This window comes from Ictidomys tridecemlineatus, chromosome 9 (genome assembly GCF_052094955.1).
Source record: "Ictidomys tridecemlineatus isolate mIctTri1 chromosome 9, mIctTri1.hap1, whole genome shotgun sequence".
Classification (NCBI taxonomy): domain Eukaryota; kingdom Metazoa; phylum Chordata; class Mammalia; order Rodentia; family Sciuridae; genus Ictidomys; species Ictidomys tridecemlineatus.
The window spans coordinates 5038206-5053999 of record NC_135485.1 but is presented as its reverse complement, the minus strand read 5'-3'; the positions used below and the strand labels follow the sequence as shown (position 1 = coordinate 5053999).

The window sequence follows — 15794 nt, the reverse complement described above, 5'->3', positions numbered from 1 at the left end:
AGGGGTCTGGGAAGCCCAGGTGTGGAGAGCCGGCAGGACAGAGTGCAGACAGGGAGCGTGCAGGCAGAGCGCTGAGGTGAAGAGGGCCCTGCTGGACAGCAGGGGCATGCTGGTCAGTGTGTAATGGGACAAACTCCCCATGGCCAGCGTAAGCACGTCCCAAAGGACTGATGGAACCACAGGGGACTGAGAATAATCCTGCAGCCACCAGCCAGGCTGGCCGACCTCAGCATTCAGGGGACTTTGGGCAGGGGCTCATAAGGCTGACCTGCGCTAACAGCGCCCTCTGACACAGAGCAGAGCTCAGCATTGCCATACGCACATGCGACTGTGTCACGGCGAGTCCCACTATTATGGATTACGGTCATGGCACTCATATAAACATATAAAATACAATTTAAAGCAAAAAGCTCATGGGAGCTCATGACGGGTTTCCAGCTGTTCGGAAAGGCCCAGGTCTGCAGCACGCGCTGCCCACGGCAGCTCTCAGCTCTGCAGGAGTCCCGCACCCCCGTCCGTCCCGGTCATCGAGGCCCCAGGGCATCCTGCACTGCAGCACCGCGTGAGGGCACGGTCGGTCCACAACCCGGCAGACGTGCCATCACGTTTATCAAGCTTTTATTTCCTTTAAAAATCAACGGGCTCCCTGGCGAATGTCCTGATCCGGGGTCGGCACCTCTGTCACGCAGCTTCCCCTCCTCACGGCCCCAGAGCCGCAGCCTGGAGACAGACTGTGCTCTCCCGGGGTCTCTGTCACATTACGAGGCACCCATGCAGAAGGGTCGTCACACTCAGCATCCCTGCCGAGAGGCAAGCTGAAGGGCTGACCATACGGGGGTCTTCGGGCACTGCTGTCAGTTCTTCCGACATCAGTGGAGTCCTGGTGGGTTCTGTGCCACGACTTACTACACAGCCTTCCTGCTCAGCCTCCCTGGCCTCTCCTCCTAACACTGCTGGTGTGTTAGGACTTCACAGTGACCATGGGACCTGGAAGGGAAATGCCCCTGGGACACCCGGAGCACCTGCCCAGAGAGCTGTCCCTGGCCAATGCCCTGCTCTCCGCCCGGCTCTGTCCAGAGGCCCAGCCCTGTTTTCCCTCCACACCAGGTTGTCTGCAGGCTCCACGTTTCCTCCCAGGTCACCCAGATCCAGGACCCTCTTTGAGCACCTGCTACATTGCTGATCCTGGGCCTGGATCCCCCCGTGGTGCCCACCCTGCAGCAGCCAGGGCGTCTCCCGAGGAGCCTCCGTCTTCTGGAGTCAGTCCTCCCAGCTCCAAACCCTTGTAGTGAACACAGGGCATCTGGGAGCCATGCGGGAGGTGTTGTTCAGTGTCTGAGGAACCTTGGGCTGGCTTCGCAGAGCCCACGCCATGGGAACCATCTGCAGGAGTGTGTGGTCTCACTTATATTTTCAGTAAAAGACAGTGGAAGGACAGTTAGACAGAAGGTCATTTACAGACAAAACAAAATCAAAATATATATATATATATCTGGAGGTGTTTTATGCAGCCAGTGCATTCCTAAGTCGCCTTAGCAGTGCTGGGTCACCAGTGAGACGGTCGCGGTCCTGAGGGGTCTCCACGGATGCCCTGGGACAGGCGGTGAGGACTTGAAGAGCCAGGTTCTGGGTTTGCTCACTTGCCAACGGTCTCTTGGACTCACCGTCTCCATCCGTGACCTGTGGGTGGAACCTCCTCACCTGCCCACCTGGCTGTGATGTGGGAATCAGAAGGATGGGTTTTCCCCCCAAATTAGAAGATGGTGTAGGAGCTGCCCCTCGGGGTGACCTCTCTGCTCACCCCTACCTGGTCTTGGTGGTGTTCAAGTTGCCAGGTTGTTTGAGAGTGTTCACACGCCTTTCAGGTCTTCTTTCACGTGTGGAAGGGTTGCATTGCCGGTTTCAGGTTTTTTAAATGACCCGGTGCTGACAGCCTGTGATGGGGCCCTCTGGGGCACTTCCTGGGCCATCAGTAACCATATTTCTGGCCACACTGGAGCTGGGAGAGCCAACTCCGGCTCGCCTGCCGCTCAGCGGGGGTCTGTTTACTGAATGAATAGATAGTGGTGACCCAGGGTGGGGCTGACTTTGATGCCGGGTGTGGCATCTACCTCGGCTGCCTGCCTGTCTGCCCTCAGTGAGGGACTGACGGAGAAGCCACTGTGCAGGACCCGTCACTGCTGGTCACTGACAGGGAGTCCTGTAGCTACAGCGAGGCCCCCCGGGGAGTGAGTCAGGGACGGGAGTTTCCCTGTCCACCCAGCAAGGCGAGGCCACCATGATGTGACACCAGGAGAGGCTGGAAAATACATTCTACAAAGAAGTGACTTTCAGTGCAGAACTGAGCTCAAAAGAAAGGAGAACCTTCCTGTGTAGGAAGGAGGAGGCCTGGAGAGCCGAGCGTGCAGCAGGCACCTCCCCAGGCTGGTGCCTTCACGCTGCAAGGTGGGCGAAGAGGGGCGGCCATGGACCCAGGTAGACAGGGGTGAGCTCTGCTGGGAACCACACCTGATCATCAGCACGGAGGCAACAGGGAGGTCTCTGATGGGCTCTGGTGAGGACACACCCGCTCATACACACACACACACATACACACACACACACACACACACACACACACACACACGTGAATTGGAAAACCCAGAACTATTCCTCATAAGCACTGGAGCCTGCAGCCGTATTGCTTATATTATCACAGTTATTATAATTATGATCAACATTTCCGCTATTATCATGTGTATCCTGGAGCACTACAGGACAATCATACTATGACGTAAACTTAAAAACATGCTGAACTCAACCGCACATTATATACACAGGCACAATGTATATAATGCTATAGAAAAGCAATACAGGAGTAGATCTAACTTTCAGAAGAACATCTCCATCTGGGACACGGAGGAGAGAAGGATGAGGCAGGAGGCCACCAGAGGGGCTTGGGGGCTACGGGACAGGTTCCACCTCTTAAGTTGTGCAGTGGCTGTGTGACGGAGCTGGGACCCTCTGAGAACCTGAGGCAGCACGAAGACCCCCTCTTCAAACCCCGATTCTCGTGATCAAATCAGAAAGATGCCAGACCTGTCGCTCAGAATAACAGAAATGAGTTTATTGAAGGGACAGGAAAAGCAAAAGGGTCACTCTCAAGGGAGAGAGTGGGTCCTGTCAGAGAGGAGAGGGACCACGCGCCTCTCCGGCACTCACGTTTTATTGGGGATCCCAGAGACATTTCCAGAGAGTCCCGCCCAGGTTCACCTCTTGACTTTCGACGGACGGCAGGGTAACCGCTGACTCTTAAGTCCCCACTGCCATGGCAACGCTAGGTCACGGTGCCCGCGCTGACCAGTGCTAGCTGGCTTCTTAACCACATATTCTTACGGGTTTCACTGTTGGGAGGAACTATCCTTAGCTCCCTGAGTTTCAGGATCCAGTCACAAAGTCCTGGGTTCTCCCGTGGACATTACCTTGGGCCTGCATTTCTCCTGCAGATAGATAACAGGCAGTTTTCTGAGGATTGTGACATGGCCTGTTCACTTAAGCCAGGCAGGGCTGCAGGTAATGGCTTCTCGGAAAAGAAAGCGTGTGGGGGTCGGCACAGGGGCCCAGTTTATAGGATTACTCTCTTAGCCTTGTGTTTCCACCATCCTCAGCTGTTGGGAAGTGGTCTTCGTTATTATTTACACATCACATACATCTGCGGTATACATTTTTTTCTATTCTTGTCTGAATTATTTTTATTTAAATTTACTCATTTATTTTATGACAGTTACTTATACATCATGGTAGAGCTCCTTTTGACATATTCATAAATGCATACGACAAAGTTTTCTCCAAGTTGATCCTCAGCACAACCCCCTTCTCCCCCTTCCTCCTCCCCTGATTTTCTTCCTCTGCTCTATCATCTCTTATTTATTTATTTTAACTGGTGCGTTATAGTTATCTATGGAATTGGATGCGTGGAGGTACATCCACACAGGTACCTAGTACAGTCTGCTTCACTACGTCCCCTGTCCCCCACTCCCACCTCCCTCCCCCTTCCCTCTTGATCCCTCACTTCTACTCCACGGATCTTCCCTTTTCTCGAGATTCCCTTTTTCCTTCCTTTTCTTTCCCTCTCTAGCTTCCATATGAGGACTATAAACATTTGCCCCGTCTTTCCAAATCTGGCTCATTTCACTTACAGTGATGCTCTCCAGTTCCGTCCACTTCCCGACAAACGGCTTGATCTTGTTCCTGTGACTGAGTCAGACTCCACTAGACATATGCCATACTGTCTTACCCCCTCGTCCGTCCATGAGCACCTGGGAGGCTCCATATCTTGGCTCTCGTGGACGGCGCTGCAGTAAACGCCGGTGTGCGTGTGTCACGACAGTAGGCTGATTTCAGACCTTTGGGATAAATACCAAGGAGTGGGACAGCCAGGGCCTATGGTGGTTCCATCCTCCTCTTTGGAGGAATCTCCATCTTCCAGAGTGGTTGCTTCTATTAATATCATTTTTGATGAACAAATATCTGCATACAGTCCTGAGGTCCAATATCATGTTTCGATGTATGTCTACAAGGAGGAATTATTAGGTCTACTAACACGTCCATCACCTCACGTATCAGTTTGTATGGTGAGACATTTAAAGGGTGTCTTTTATTCTGAAATGTAGGACCATCCTCATGGGCTACAGACCCTGCTGTGCCACAGGTCTCAGGACCTGTTTCTCGGGTCTACATGACATTTCCTACGTTTTGGTCACAGCCCCACCCCACCCCGTGGCCAAGTCTCTGACAACGTGGCTCCACCCTCTTGCTCACCCTGTGTGCTTGTGTGTCAGATCTCGCACTCGGGCCCTGCCTTGTGTCATTTAGCATGGTGTCGTCAGGTTCATCCACGTCCTTGCAGATGACAGAGTGCTTCCCCTGTGGAGGCTGCATGTCATCCCACTGTGTACTTGTCCCTTGGAGGAGCCCACAGGGCAAGGAAGGAAGAGGGCCCGGGACGTTCTGGGCACATCGGGGAGCCACCTTCAGCTTGTGGGAATCCACGGAGAGGAAGAGCGCGGGCCCGGGAAGTGTGCTTAAGCAATGGCGAGAAGCCCCCAGACCTGGAGAGACGACCTCCAGGTAGAGGGTTCCCAGAGGTGGCCACAGAACTCCACCCAGAGGGGGGTCTCCAGACGCCTCACGACCAGGTCAACAGCCAGAGACCAGGACGAGCTCGGGTCAGCACCGAGAAGTGCCACAGGGGAGGGTGTCCCCCGAGGGGCAGCCCTGCAGGCCAGAAGAGAGCGGGCGGGCGGCCAGGGCACAGGAAGAACTGCCCACCAAGAGGGCGACGCCCGGCCAGGCTGGGCTTCCCAGACTAACCGGCACTCAAGGAACCTTGTCACTGCTCGGCCAGCACAGGGGTGACCAAAGGGAAAGTTTTAAAGATAAAGCAAAAAAAAATGGTGATTAATAACAAAGTAAAAACCTCAATGGTGTGAGTGACACACAGTCGTACTTGGAATTCTCAGACGCTGTTGAAGGGTGGGATATAAAGCCACCCAGCCCTTCAGGAAGGTCAAAAGACAGCGCTCTTCAAAACCACCGAGCTACAATACGTTGCTGGGGGATACAAATCACAGAGCAGACGTGAGTCTGACACTGAGATCATACCCGTCGGGCGAGGGGGTAGGTCACCTGTGATAAAAGCAAGTCGCTGTCAGCGTAGGGCAGCCTGTTCTGGGGACGCTTCTGGTGAGTCCCATCATGAGAACAAAGCAAAGACCCAGACTCCTGGCACCAACGGAAGAGAGGACGCGGAGAGCAGCGGGAACCGAACCCAGAGGCGGACGGCGAGAGCGGGAGGAGCAGGCTAAAGGGCGACCAGGAAACCCAGGAAGAGCATGGCACATTCACTTCTAAAACGCAGGACTTAAAAAGTGGCTCGGGCAACGCTGGTATGAAGGATGCCCAGGAAGGAAGGGTCACAGGAAAGCCACTCAGAGGCCCTGCTGTGCTGAGAAAAGGAAGACCTAGAGGGATTGTTGGTTTCAATGCCTCCTGGAGAGGGGTGCTGTGGTGGAAATGTGAGCACTGAAGTTTAAGACAGGGTCCCCAGCCAAGAAAACAGAGCCACCCATTGAGTCAAAGGCGGGTGTGGAGGAAGAGAAGACAGCGACCGTCACCACGATGGAATCCCACGGGCCAGACTCCAGGGAGCACCCAGCTCCTGGCTGGGTATGTAATGACCCTGTGCGTGGCCGGTTTGCGAGTCACACCAACAGCAGCGCCCTCATGACCACGACGGAGACCGAACGCACGGGTGTTCAAGATAGACCTGGAAACGATCATAGTGCAGAATGGACTTAGCAGGAAGAAGGCTTTTCCTGGAAACAACTGCAGCCTGATAAAAAGAACGAGTCACATTTCTGAACCTGATGCTCCTCACAGTGACCTAAAACACGTAAAGCAAAAAACTGCTAAACTTACAAGGAAAAGTAGAAAACCAATATTCAGTGAGAACACTTTAGTTCACTTCTGTTGTTGGGTAGATCAAATGGGACAGGAAGTAAAACACAAGTAACAAGTTCAAACTCCAGCTTTCGCAAACAAATACCCTTTTTTTGGGGGGGGGTACTGGAAATTGAACCCAGGGGCACTTAATCACTGAGCCACATCCCCAGCCCTTTGTTTATTTTCAATTGTGAGTCAAGGCCTCACTAAGCTTCTGAGGCCTCCAACTTGCAATCCTCCTGCCTCAGCCTCCCAAGCCACCAGGATTACAAGTGTGCTCCACTGTGCCTGGCTCGAACACATTCTTTTAATCAAAGAAAATTAAAGTTGCGTTGCAATTCTACACCCAATAGATCAACAAAGGAAGAATGTCTAATAAAGTGATCTGTAAGATTTGGGGAGCAGAGTTTAAGGTAAACTGTGCTGAGGAGTAGGATCTCTGCAGAACTGTCCAATGGCTGAATGTGCACAGTGAGCTCCCCTGGTCAAGGAAGCCTGAGTCTGTTCCAGAGGTGTCAGGGAGTCACCGAGGTGGTTTAAATGGCGAGCTGCTCTGTGTTAGGTTGAGCCACATGAAATTGTCACTTCCACAGTCAAAACCAGTTGAATGTGGACGATTTTTCCTGCCTCAGCATTGTGCCCATCTATCAATACGTTTCCAGCTGCTGGTTTTACGGGGAAAATTATATTTACAACCCTGAACCGCAATACAATCTGTTAACAGGGTGACATCAGGGCGAGTCTCAAGTTACATCCAAATACCAAGAGCGACATGTGAGAACCAAGTGTGGTCAGTTGGAAAAATCATACTAAGTATCGTTGCCAAAGGGGATGTGGGTCTTAGGTACAGCAAGACCCGCTCGCTGCAAAACACAACCAAAGCCATCCACCGGTTCTTGATCGTGGGACTGGAACACCGAGGCCATCCGACAGGGACACGCAGGCTCCTCTGACCTATTTATTGTGTTTACGTTGGAGTCTAAGAAACTGGGTTGAGAAATCCAGGCTGGCGGTGATCCCTGTCACTTCCCACTCTAGACGGTCAGGAGCCGCTCTGGGTCAGTGCGTCCAAGGAGAAGGAGTGGCTTGCAGAGCAGGAGGCTGGAGCTGACTGAAGGTGCTCACGTCCCGAGTGGGGAGTGGGCAGGAAGCAGATGCAGGTCATCTCCTGGACTGGGTGTGGGGGATGGGCCGTGTGGCGAGGGGAGGCCCAGGGAGGGCAGAAAAGAGCATGAAGTGCTGCTGGAGAGGGGTGTCAGAGCAGGGGGGGCTGGGGACAGCTGGGTGACACCGATGAGTCCCTTACTTCCCAACACAGCTCAGCAGCACAAGCTGAACAGGAATTGCTTTGCATGATGTTGTTCAAGGCCCACTGAAGGTATGAAAGTCCCTTTGTGTGAAAGCCATGGCCCGTGGCCATCTGCGTGCCATGCTCCTGGGAGCGTCCCTAGTCCGGGGCTGCGTCTGGCAGCACAGGTGAGCACTCTTCTGGGACCTTCTCAGTGCCACCATGTGGCGGGCAGAGCCCAGGTGTGCAGGGGACAGCCCCCGCCACGGAGACTGAGCTGGCCTGAATGCCATCATCTGAGGCCAAGGAGCCCTGGCTTACATTGTCACTCCTTGACCCTGAGTGCCCTCCCTCACCCTGGAGGCTGAGTCGGGTGACTCTGGCCCCTCAGTGACAGCAGTTAGCACTGACAAGGTGCCCACTCTGTGACAGGCCCCTTCCTAAGTGCGTTGTGCAAGTGAATTCACTTCATTCCCCCAACAACTCATTCAGTGGGTGCCATTGTGAGTCACCTTTGACCTCTCGGACATCTCAAGGCTCAGAGAGGTGGAGTAACACACCTGAGAGGACACAAGAAATGGCAGAAGTGGAAGGAGCCAAGAGATCCGCAGCCACAACATGCCATGCCTGCCTGCCCGATGCTCAGGGGGCCCTGTCCGCTCTCCCTGTCGCCCCTCCCCACCAGCAGCAGAAGCTCCAGCACAGTCCCCTTGCATCTGCTCACTGCCAGAGCGTCATGCACCCTCGAGAAGGACTGTGTCACAAACACCCACAGCACCTGTGTTCTGAGTGGCCCGTGGTCACCGTGGCCCACAGAAGTGGGGGTTGTGCAGAAAGGGTGGGGGGGTGTGGTGGCGGGGTGTGGTGACGGGGAAGGGGAGCTCTGCGGCATGATGGGGCAGGTGAGTTATGCCGTCGCCCACAGGAGCCTGGCCTCCTCTGCTCAGAGACTCTGGATCCCATTAGTCTGAGTGACCACCCTGGCCTCTCTTCGCAGCCTCTCACTCCAGCCCAGGCACCAGAAGTGGCCTCTCTGCAGGCGAGCCTGGGAGAAGGAGCAGCCGGGTCCCGCACAGCCCCTCTGGGCTCCCTCCATGCCCTGGGATCTGTCTGTGAAGGACCTGCCTCCTGCCTGCTGGCTGCCACGGCCAGTGTCCACCTGGTGGAGGGGCTTGCAAGTCACCACCATTTCCTGGCTGAGAGGCTGGCCCGTCTCGGGTCTGAAACAGCAGCAGCCCGTCAGGCTGCAGGTGGAAAGCTGCCTTCTCCAGTTGCAGCCAAGCACATGCTTCCACCTCCATCTCTCAGATTCCTGTCCATCTGCCAACTGTTTCCAGACTCAGGAAGGGAAGCGCGTGCCCTCAGACTCCTGACGACTCCTTTCTCTATCAGCAACCACAGGTCGGCCATGCTAACCCCCCACGACCACCCCGGAACCCAGGGGAGAACTGGTGCCTCAGGGGGCATCTCAGGCCAGCCCGCCTCTTACTTGGTGAGGACAGGCTCCCCATCCCACCTTGCCCAGGCCTGCCGCAAACGGAGGTGCCCTCCACAGCTCGAGTTTGTTCATAGCAGAGGAGGTGCCAACAGAAAGGCTCCACACAGAATCCTGGACCTTAGGCTTCTAGCAGTGGAATGTCACTCGACCATGGGAAACAAATCTCTCTCCACTCTTTCTCCCTGAGGCAAAAGTCACTGAGTGCCCAGAGTTGGCCCCAGGGGTTGGTGTTGTGGTTTTGATATGAGTGTCCCCCAAGAGGTCACGTGTGAGACGATGCAGGAATTTTCAGAGGTGGAATGATTAGATGACGAGAGGTGCAAACTAACGGTGGATTAATCCACTGACATGGATTATCTGGGTGTGCTTGGAGGTGACTGTAGGCAGGTAGGGTGTGGTTGGAGGAGGTAGGTCACTGGGGTGTGCCTTTGGAGTATATATTCTGGCCCTGGTGAGTGGTGCTCTCTCTACTTGCTGGTCGCCATGACCTGAGCTGCTTTCCTCTGCCACACCCATCCGCCATGGTGTCCTACCTCAGCTTGGGCCCAGAGCTGCGGAGTCGGTGGACCGTGGACTGAAATCTCTGAAAGTGTGAGCCAAAGGAAACTTTCCCTCCTGTAAGTTGTTCTTGTCAGGTCTCTTGGTCACAGTGAGGAAGTTGATAAAGACAGATGGCCAGTGGGAAAACCCAAGCCGGCAGGACAGGCCACGGGTCTGCCACGCTCATCTCCTGGATCCTGACCTTGTGGCACCCACAGAAGCAAAGAGCCAAACGTCTCCACAGACCACCTGATTCCTATCCAAGCTCCTGGGTGCAGATGAAGGGGAAGGCCCCTTCACCAGGCTCACCTCCAGCGATTCCCAGAGATTCAACACTGAGCAGGACGGGGGCTAAAAATAGCCGTGTGCGCTGCAGAAGTCCAACCCGGGTGCCAGACTCCCACCAGCTCACACCGTGCAAGTGGAAAGGGGCTTATCAAACCTGGATCATGCTTGATACATGTGAGTCTTCAATAGCCTTCACAATAAGCTCGTCTTCATCTTCTTTTGAACTTGACTTGTGCCACCAAAGTCCTGCAGCCCTTGAACGAGAAGGCTCTCACTGTTCTTCCCAGCAGGCTGGTTCTCATCTCCTGCTCCCTCCCAGGAAGTCCAGGCAGCGGGTAAGCTGCCGTCTGCCTCCCGCAGGTCCAGGTGACAGCTCAGGGCCGCTCATGCAGTCCAGCCCTTCAGGACAGTTTGGAGCAGGAGCAGGAGCATGATGAGGCAGAGGCCAGCTGCAAGGCCGGACCCCCTCCTGCCACCCAGGAGCTCTGCGGGCCTCGGGGCTGACTGGTGTGAGTGCAGAGCGCTGCTCTGGGGTGTAGAGATTGCACTGATTTTAATTTATACCCCCTGGGCTTCTAAAGGATCTGCAGGTGGTAAGGGGCTTATCAAACCTGGATCAGGAAGAAAAGGACCCTCGAAGAGATCGGGGAAAATGTGGGACAAAAGGGGAGCGAATGTGCTCTCACCAGGACAATGGACTGTGAGCAGCTCCTACCCCCCTCGGTGCGCAGGTCAGGAACAAGGCAGAGCAGAGCGGCCACCTCTGTCTGCGTAGCATCAGGAGCCAGTCCTCTCTCTTGGGCTGAGTTCCACAGGAAACTTGAAACTTGCCTTCCTTTATGATGGGCATCTTAGGATAAAAGAATGGGACAGGAAATCGTGAGAATGGCCACAGGTCCATGCTCCTGTGCACGGGCACAGACCTGAGGGCTTTGGGGTGCCATCTAGTGAGGCTCCAGGCTCTGGGCTCCTGATGCTGGAGATCTTGGTAAGCTTTCTGCCCTTGGGTGGAAGTACCATCAGCTCCGTTTGTGACCAGTGAGATTCAGAGAAGCCAAGGGACTCGCTGGTGTCACCCAGCTGTCCCCAGCCCCCCCCCTGCTCTGACACCCTTCTCCAGCAGCACTTCATGCCCTTTTCTGCCCTCCCTGGGCCTCCCCTCGCCACACGGCCCATCCCCCACACCCAGTCCAGGAGATGACCTGCATCTGCTTCCTGCCCACTCCCCACTCGGGACGTGAGCACCTTCAGTCAGCTCCAGCCTCCTGCTCTGCAAGCCACTCCTTCTCCATGGACGCACTGACCCAGAGCGGCTCCTGGCCGTCTAGAGTGGGAAGTGACAGGGATCACCGCCAGCCTGGATTTCTCAACCCAGTTTCTTAGACTCCAACGTAAACACAATAAATAGGTCAGAGGAGCCTGCGTGTCCCTGTCGGATGGCCTCTGTGTTCCAGTCCCACGATCAAGAACCGGTGGATGGCTTTGGTTGTGTTTTGCAGCGAGCGGGTCTTGCTGTACCTAAGACCCACATCCCCTTTGGCAACAGATACTTAGTATGATTTTTCCAACTGACCACACTTGGTTCTCACATGTCGCTCTCGGTATTTGGATGTAACTTGAGACTTGCCCTGATGTCACCCTGTTAAAAAGTTGTGTTGAGACTTTAGGGTTGCGAAGACAATCTTTCCCACCTAATCACATCATGGAACACTATCTTTATAAGAATTCAGTGGGGAAATTTTCCCTTTGGTTTCAGTGGTAGGAAAAACGTGCTTCTCACTGTATATTTGAAAATAAGTAGAAGAAAATTTTAATATTCCCAACAAGAAGAAATGATGACTGTTCGAGGTGGAAGGTGTGCTGAATACCCTGATCTGACCTCTGCCTACTGTAGATATGTGTTGGAAATCAGTGTGCCCATGAATATCTATAATTGTGTCAATCTTTAAAAATCGTGTTTTTCCTAAATAATTTTTTCGCATCTTCCTTGAATCATGAAGCTAGTCATATTTCTCCCTTTGCTCTGGATTCTGGGAAGGTTGAAGACACATTTCAGGCAAGCAGACAGGATCTTTGGGCGTAAGTTGGGGGATCTTTTGCCTGATTTTCTTGGGTTTACTTTATTATTTAACCTAATCATTGGCTCACATTTTTAATTTTATCATGTTATGAGTTTCATGAAGTCACTTGAATCCTGTTTGGATCAAGATAGTTAATTGATGATTTTATAAAAAATAAAAGGGTAGACATTGCATTCTGGACGCTGGCACATTGCAACAGCCAGGCCAGGGCGTGCCCTCGCGGCCCAGCAAGGAAAGCCTCCTACCCACACTTCTCCGCGGTCAGCTGTACTGCTCTCATCTGCCGACTCCAGATGTCCACGACAACGTGCTGCGCTGTTACGAGGACATGATTATGATTGTAGCTCAAGCAGCAGCATAAAGGACAATGGCAGAGAGCAGAACCGCTGGAAGCCACAGAGCGGTCAGTGAGAGGTCATTCTCTGTTCTCCAGGAATCATACCGAGTCTCCTCGGGAACATCGGGTCTGTGGCCAGGGCAAAATATGGATCTATAGCAAGAAAAGCCACAACTTGAATTATTCCTTAAATGATTGTTCTTTTTACATTTGGTCTTCCTCGTTAGAATTCATTCCAGTCTGCAAGTTTCCTTGTGAAAATTCTTGTTGTTCCTCCAAAGCCATCTGATGGAATTTTGAATGAGAGGCCCTCTGACAGTTCTGCTGCGAATCACAAGTCCAGAGCACGCAGTTATTAAAGCAATGTTTCATAGCCCGTCAGTTATTGAATACAAATTGAGCATCTGGGAGGCGTGTTGTATTTGAATCCTAAACCCTTCCATGCTTAGCAGATGCATCCAACGACTCTTCCAGTTCTGCTGTGATCTAACTGTGACCCTGAAATTCGTGTCTTAGAAACTTAGACTCCAAAGTCATGTGGTGCTGGTATTTGGCAGCGGGGCTTTGAGGATGTGATTAGCTTGGGTGAGGTCATGGGGTGGCGCTTGATGGCATTAGTGGCTTTATGAGACCAGGAAGAGAGACCTGAGCTGGCAGCTTGCCCTCCCCGCCCTGGGAGGCCCAGCTCCAGGCTGGGGTGCAGCATGAAGCCCAACCAACTTCTGCACAGATACCGGCACCGTGCAGACTATTTCCCAGCCTTCAGTTATGAGCTAAATAAACCTCTATTCTTTAGGAATTACACAGCCTCGGGTATTTATTATCGCAAAAGAAAACAAACAAAGGCAAGATCCAGGTGACAGAAGCACAATGTCAAATAGCTCAAGTCAAAAATCAGGGCTGGGTGAATTGGAGCAAGAGATGCGAAAGTCCTAAATGAAATAATGGCATCTTGATTCAGTGAAAGGTGTGCACGTGCCCACACGTGTTTATCAAGAAACACAAAGACAGCTTATCACTTAAAAAATCTTCATCTGCTCAAGATAAAAATTCTCAGCCTTATAGAAAGAACTTTCCTATGTAGATGAATGATGTTAATCCATATAGCAAAGCATTTAGTTAATGATGAAATGCTTCATTCAAGTTCAGTGTGGATGAGAGTGCCCACAGTCCTGTCTTATACCCAACATTTCACTGGAGGCCCCAGGCTAGTGAAATAAGAAAGAAAAGGAAATATAAGGCATAATAAGGGCTGGACTAATATAAACAGGGCAGTTTTTAGGAGATCTAGTCATCTTTATGACTTTCCATCTTCCTGGAATGGGATCCAGTCCTTCCCTCCATGTCAGTCTATTTTCTGTTGCTATAACTGAAAACCACAGACTGGGAAACTCACCACCCAAATTCAGTTTATTTAGCTCCCCGTTCTGTAAGCCCAGAGCATGTGGCTGGCATCGGCTTGGCACCTGGCGGGGTCTTCCTGCTGGCTCATGACAGCAGGAGGCAGCACATGGAGAGCTGGCCCCTTGTCCCAGGAGCCTCCACCACCAGGCCACTCCCACAACCCCGCAGTCCTCTGACACTCTAACCCATGGCACGAGTCCCCTCCTGACGGTCACCTGTCCAAGCTCCCCAGTGGGGTGGGTTTCCAACAGGAGCTTTGGTCGGGACATTCAAGCCAGAGGGCTGGGCCCCGGAGGTCCCAAGGCCTGGGCTGTGTCTCTGGCTCTCTGTGGCCATGCTGGCTTCTCACTCCGGTCCCTCCCTGGGCTTTGTCCTGTCTCAGAGCCTTGGACTCACTGTTCCTCAGCTCAGTGTCCCACCCCGCCCTGCTGCTGCTCCTGTCCATGTGTCCAGCCCTGCTCCAATCCTCAGAGCCTCCCAGACCCCCTTCCTAAGGTAGCCCACCTGGTCACCTCATTTCCTCATGGTCCTTGTCACTCTCTGAGCTTACTCCCTGAGAGACTGCTCCCCTGTTTCCCCCTCAAGCATCTAAGCTCAGAGAGAGAAGGACCTGCCCCCCAGTCACTCCCTCGGTCACTCCCTCCCCCTCGGGCCCTCAGGAAACCATTGTTGAACGAATGAGTGACGTTGGCCCTGTGCAGGGAAATAGATCCAAGACACAGGACCCATAGAATCACTTTTCTGTATGTTTTAAACTTCTTGATGTCGTAAACCTTAAAATCACATAAAATAGAATTTAAAACTAAAGTTTTCTGTACAAAGCAACCTTTTCTCACTGAAGCTTCTAGAAATGGTATCTTCAGACCCAGAGACAGGCAAATTTTGGGGACACCCGGGACACACCCCTCCCAAGGCTCATGGTGCCATTGCATGGGAAGGAATGCGCATCTCTGAGCCTGGAGCAGCCCGGGGAGGGCAGCTTCGGCCTGCGTTGGCCTGTCCTCGACCCCAACAGCCCAGGAGGAGACTAACCATGCGTCCTCCACGACTCCTCCCATCTCTCCTCTATGAATAGTGAGGCCTGTGCCCCACTTTACCTGGCCTGGCTGTGACCATGTGGTGACTCCAAGTGGCTCATGGCTGTGGCTCAGTGTGTGAATAATGGTCCCTGGACCAGCCTCTTGGCCTTGGCTCAGGCTGTCCCTCTGGTCAGTCCTGCCATGTCTTCCTGACCTCCTGTTCCCTCCAACCCACTCCCACCTGCAGGAGAGCTGACTCCCCCTCTCCTCATCTCCATGGCACCCGTCCCTGCTCCATCAGTGAGGGTCAGCCAGGCCCCCTCTCCCAGGGACCGTGCCTTCCTGCAGGGAAGCATCCCCAGCACACAGCCCCATGCCTGCGACAAGGTGCACAGCTGGAAGATTCACGATTGGGGGCACAGTGAACTTCTCCCTTCTTGCCTGGATCCTGAACAGTTTGAACAGCAGTCAGGTGCGTCAGGCCTGCGGGTCTCCTCTCCCGCTGGCTCCCAGTTGCAGTGTGGGGCTTCTGGGGCTGGGTTTGACTAGTCAGTGTCTAAGGCCATAAAGTAAACCCTGCCAGTTCCTTTTCTTCCTGGCCTGGGATGTCCCAGAGCATCACAGCATTCAAGGGTTCCAAAACCAAGCTCTGTGTAGGACGCAGCTGCACACACGGGGAGTGTGGGGCTTCGGGGGAGAGGGAAGCGTCTTCAAAGAACAGAAAAGACATCCTGACAATACGTTTCCCCTACTGTCACAAAGTGCCTGAGACAATCAACTTCAAAAGAGGAAAGGTTATTTGGGTCACTGGAAAGGGGTATATATCCCCCAAAGATAAACTTAAAATAACACTTTT

General features: G+C 53.3%; 1 protein-coding gene across 6 annotated transcripts in view; it reads left to right on the top strand.

The window, feature by feature from the left end:
* The window catches only part of Stk32b (serine/threonine kinase 32B), a 277224-nt gene that overhangs the window by 163291 nt on the left and 98139 nt on the right, over positions 1–15794 (top strand). The gene's annotated exons all lie outside the window — the stretch shown is intronic.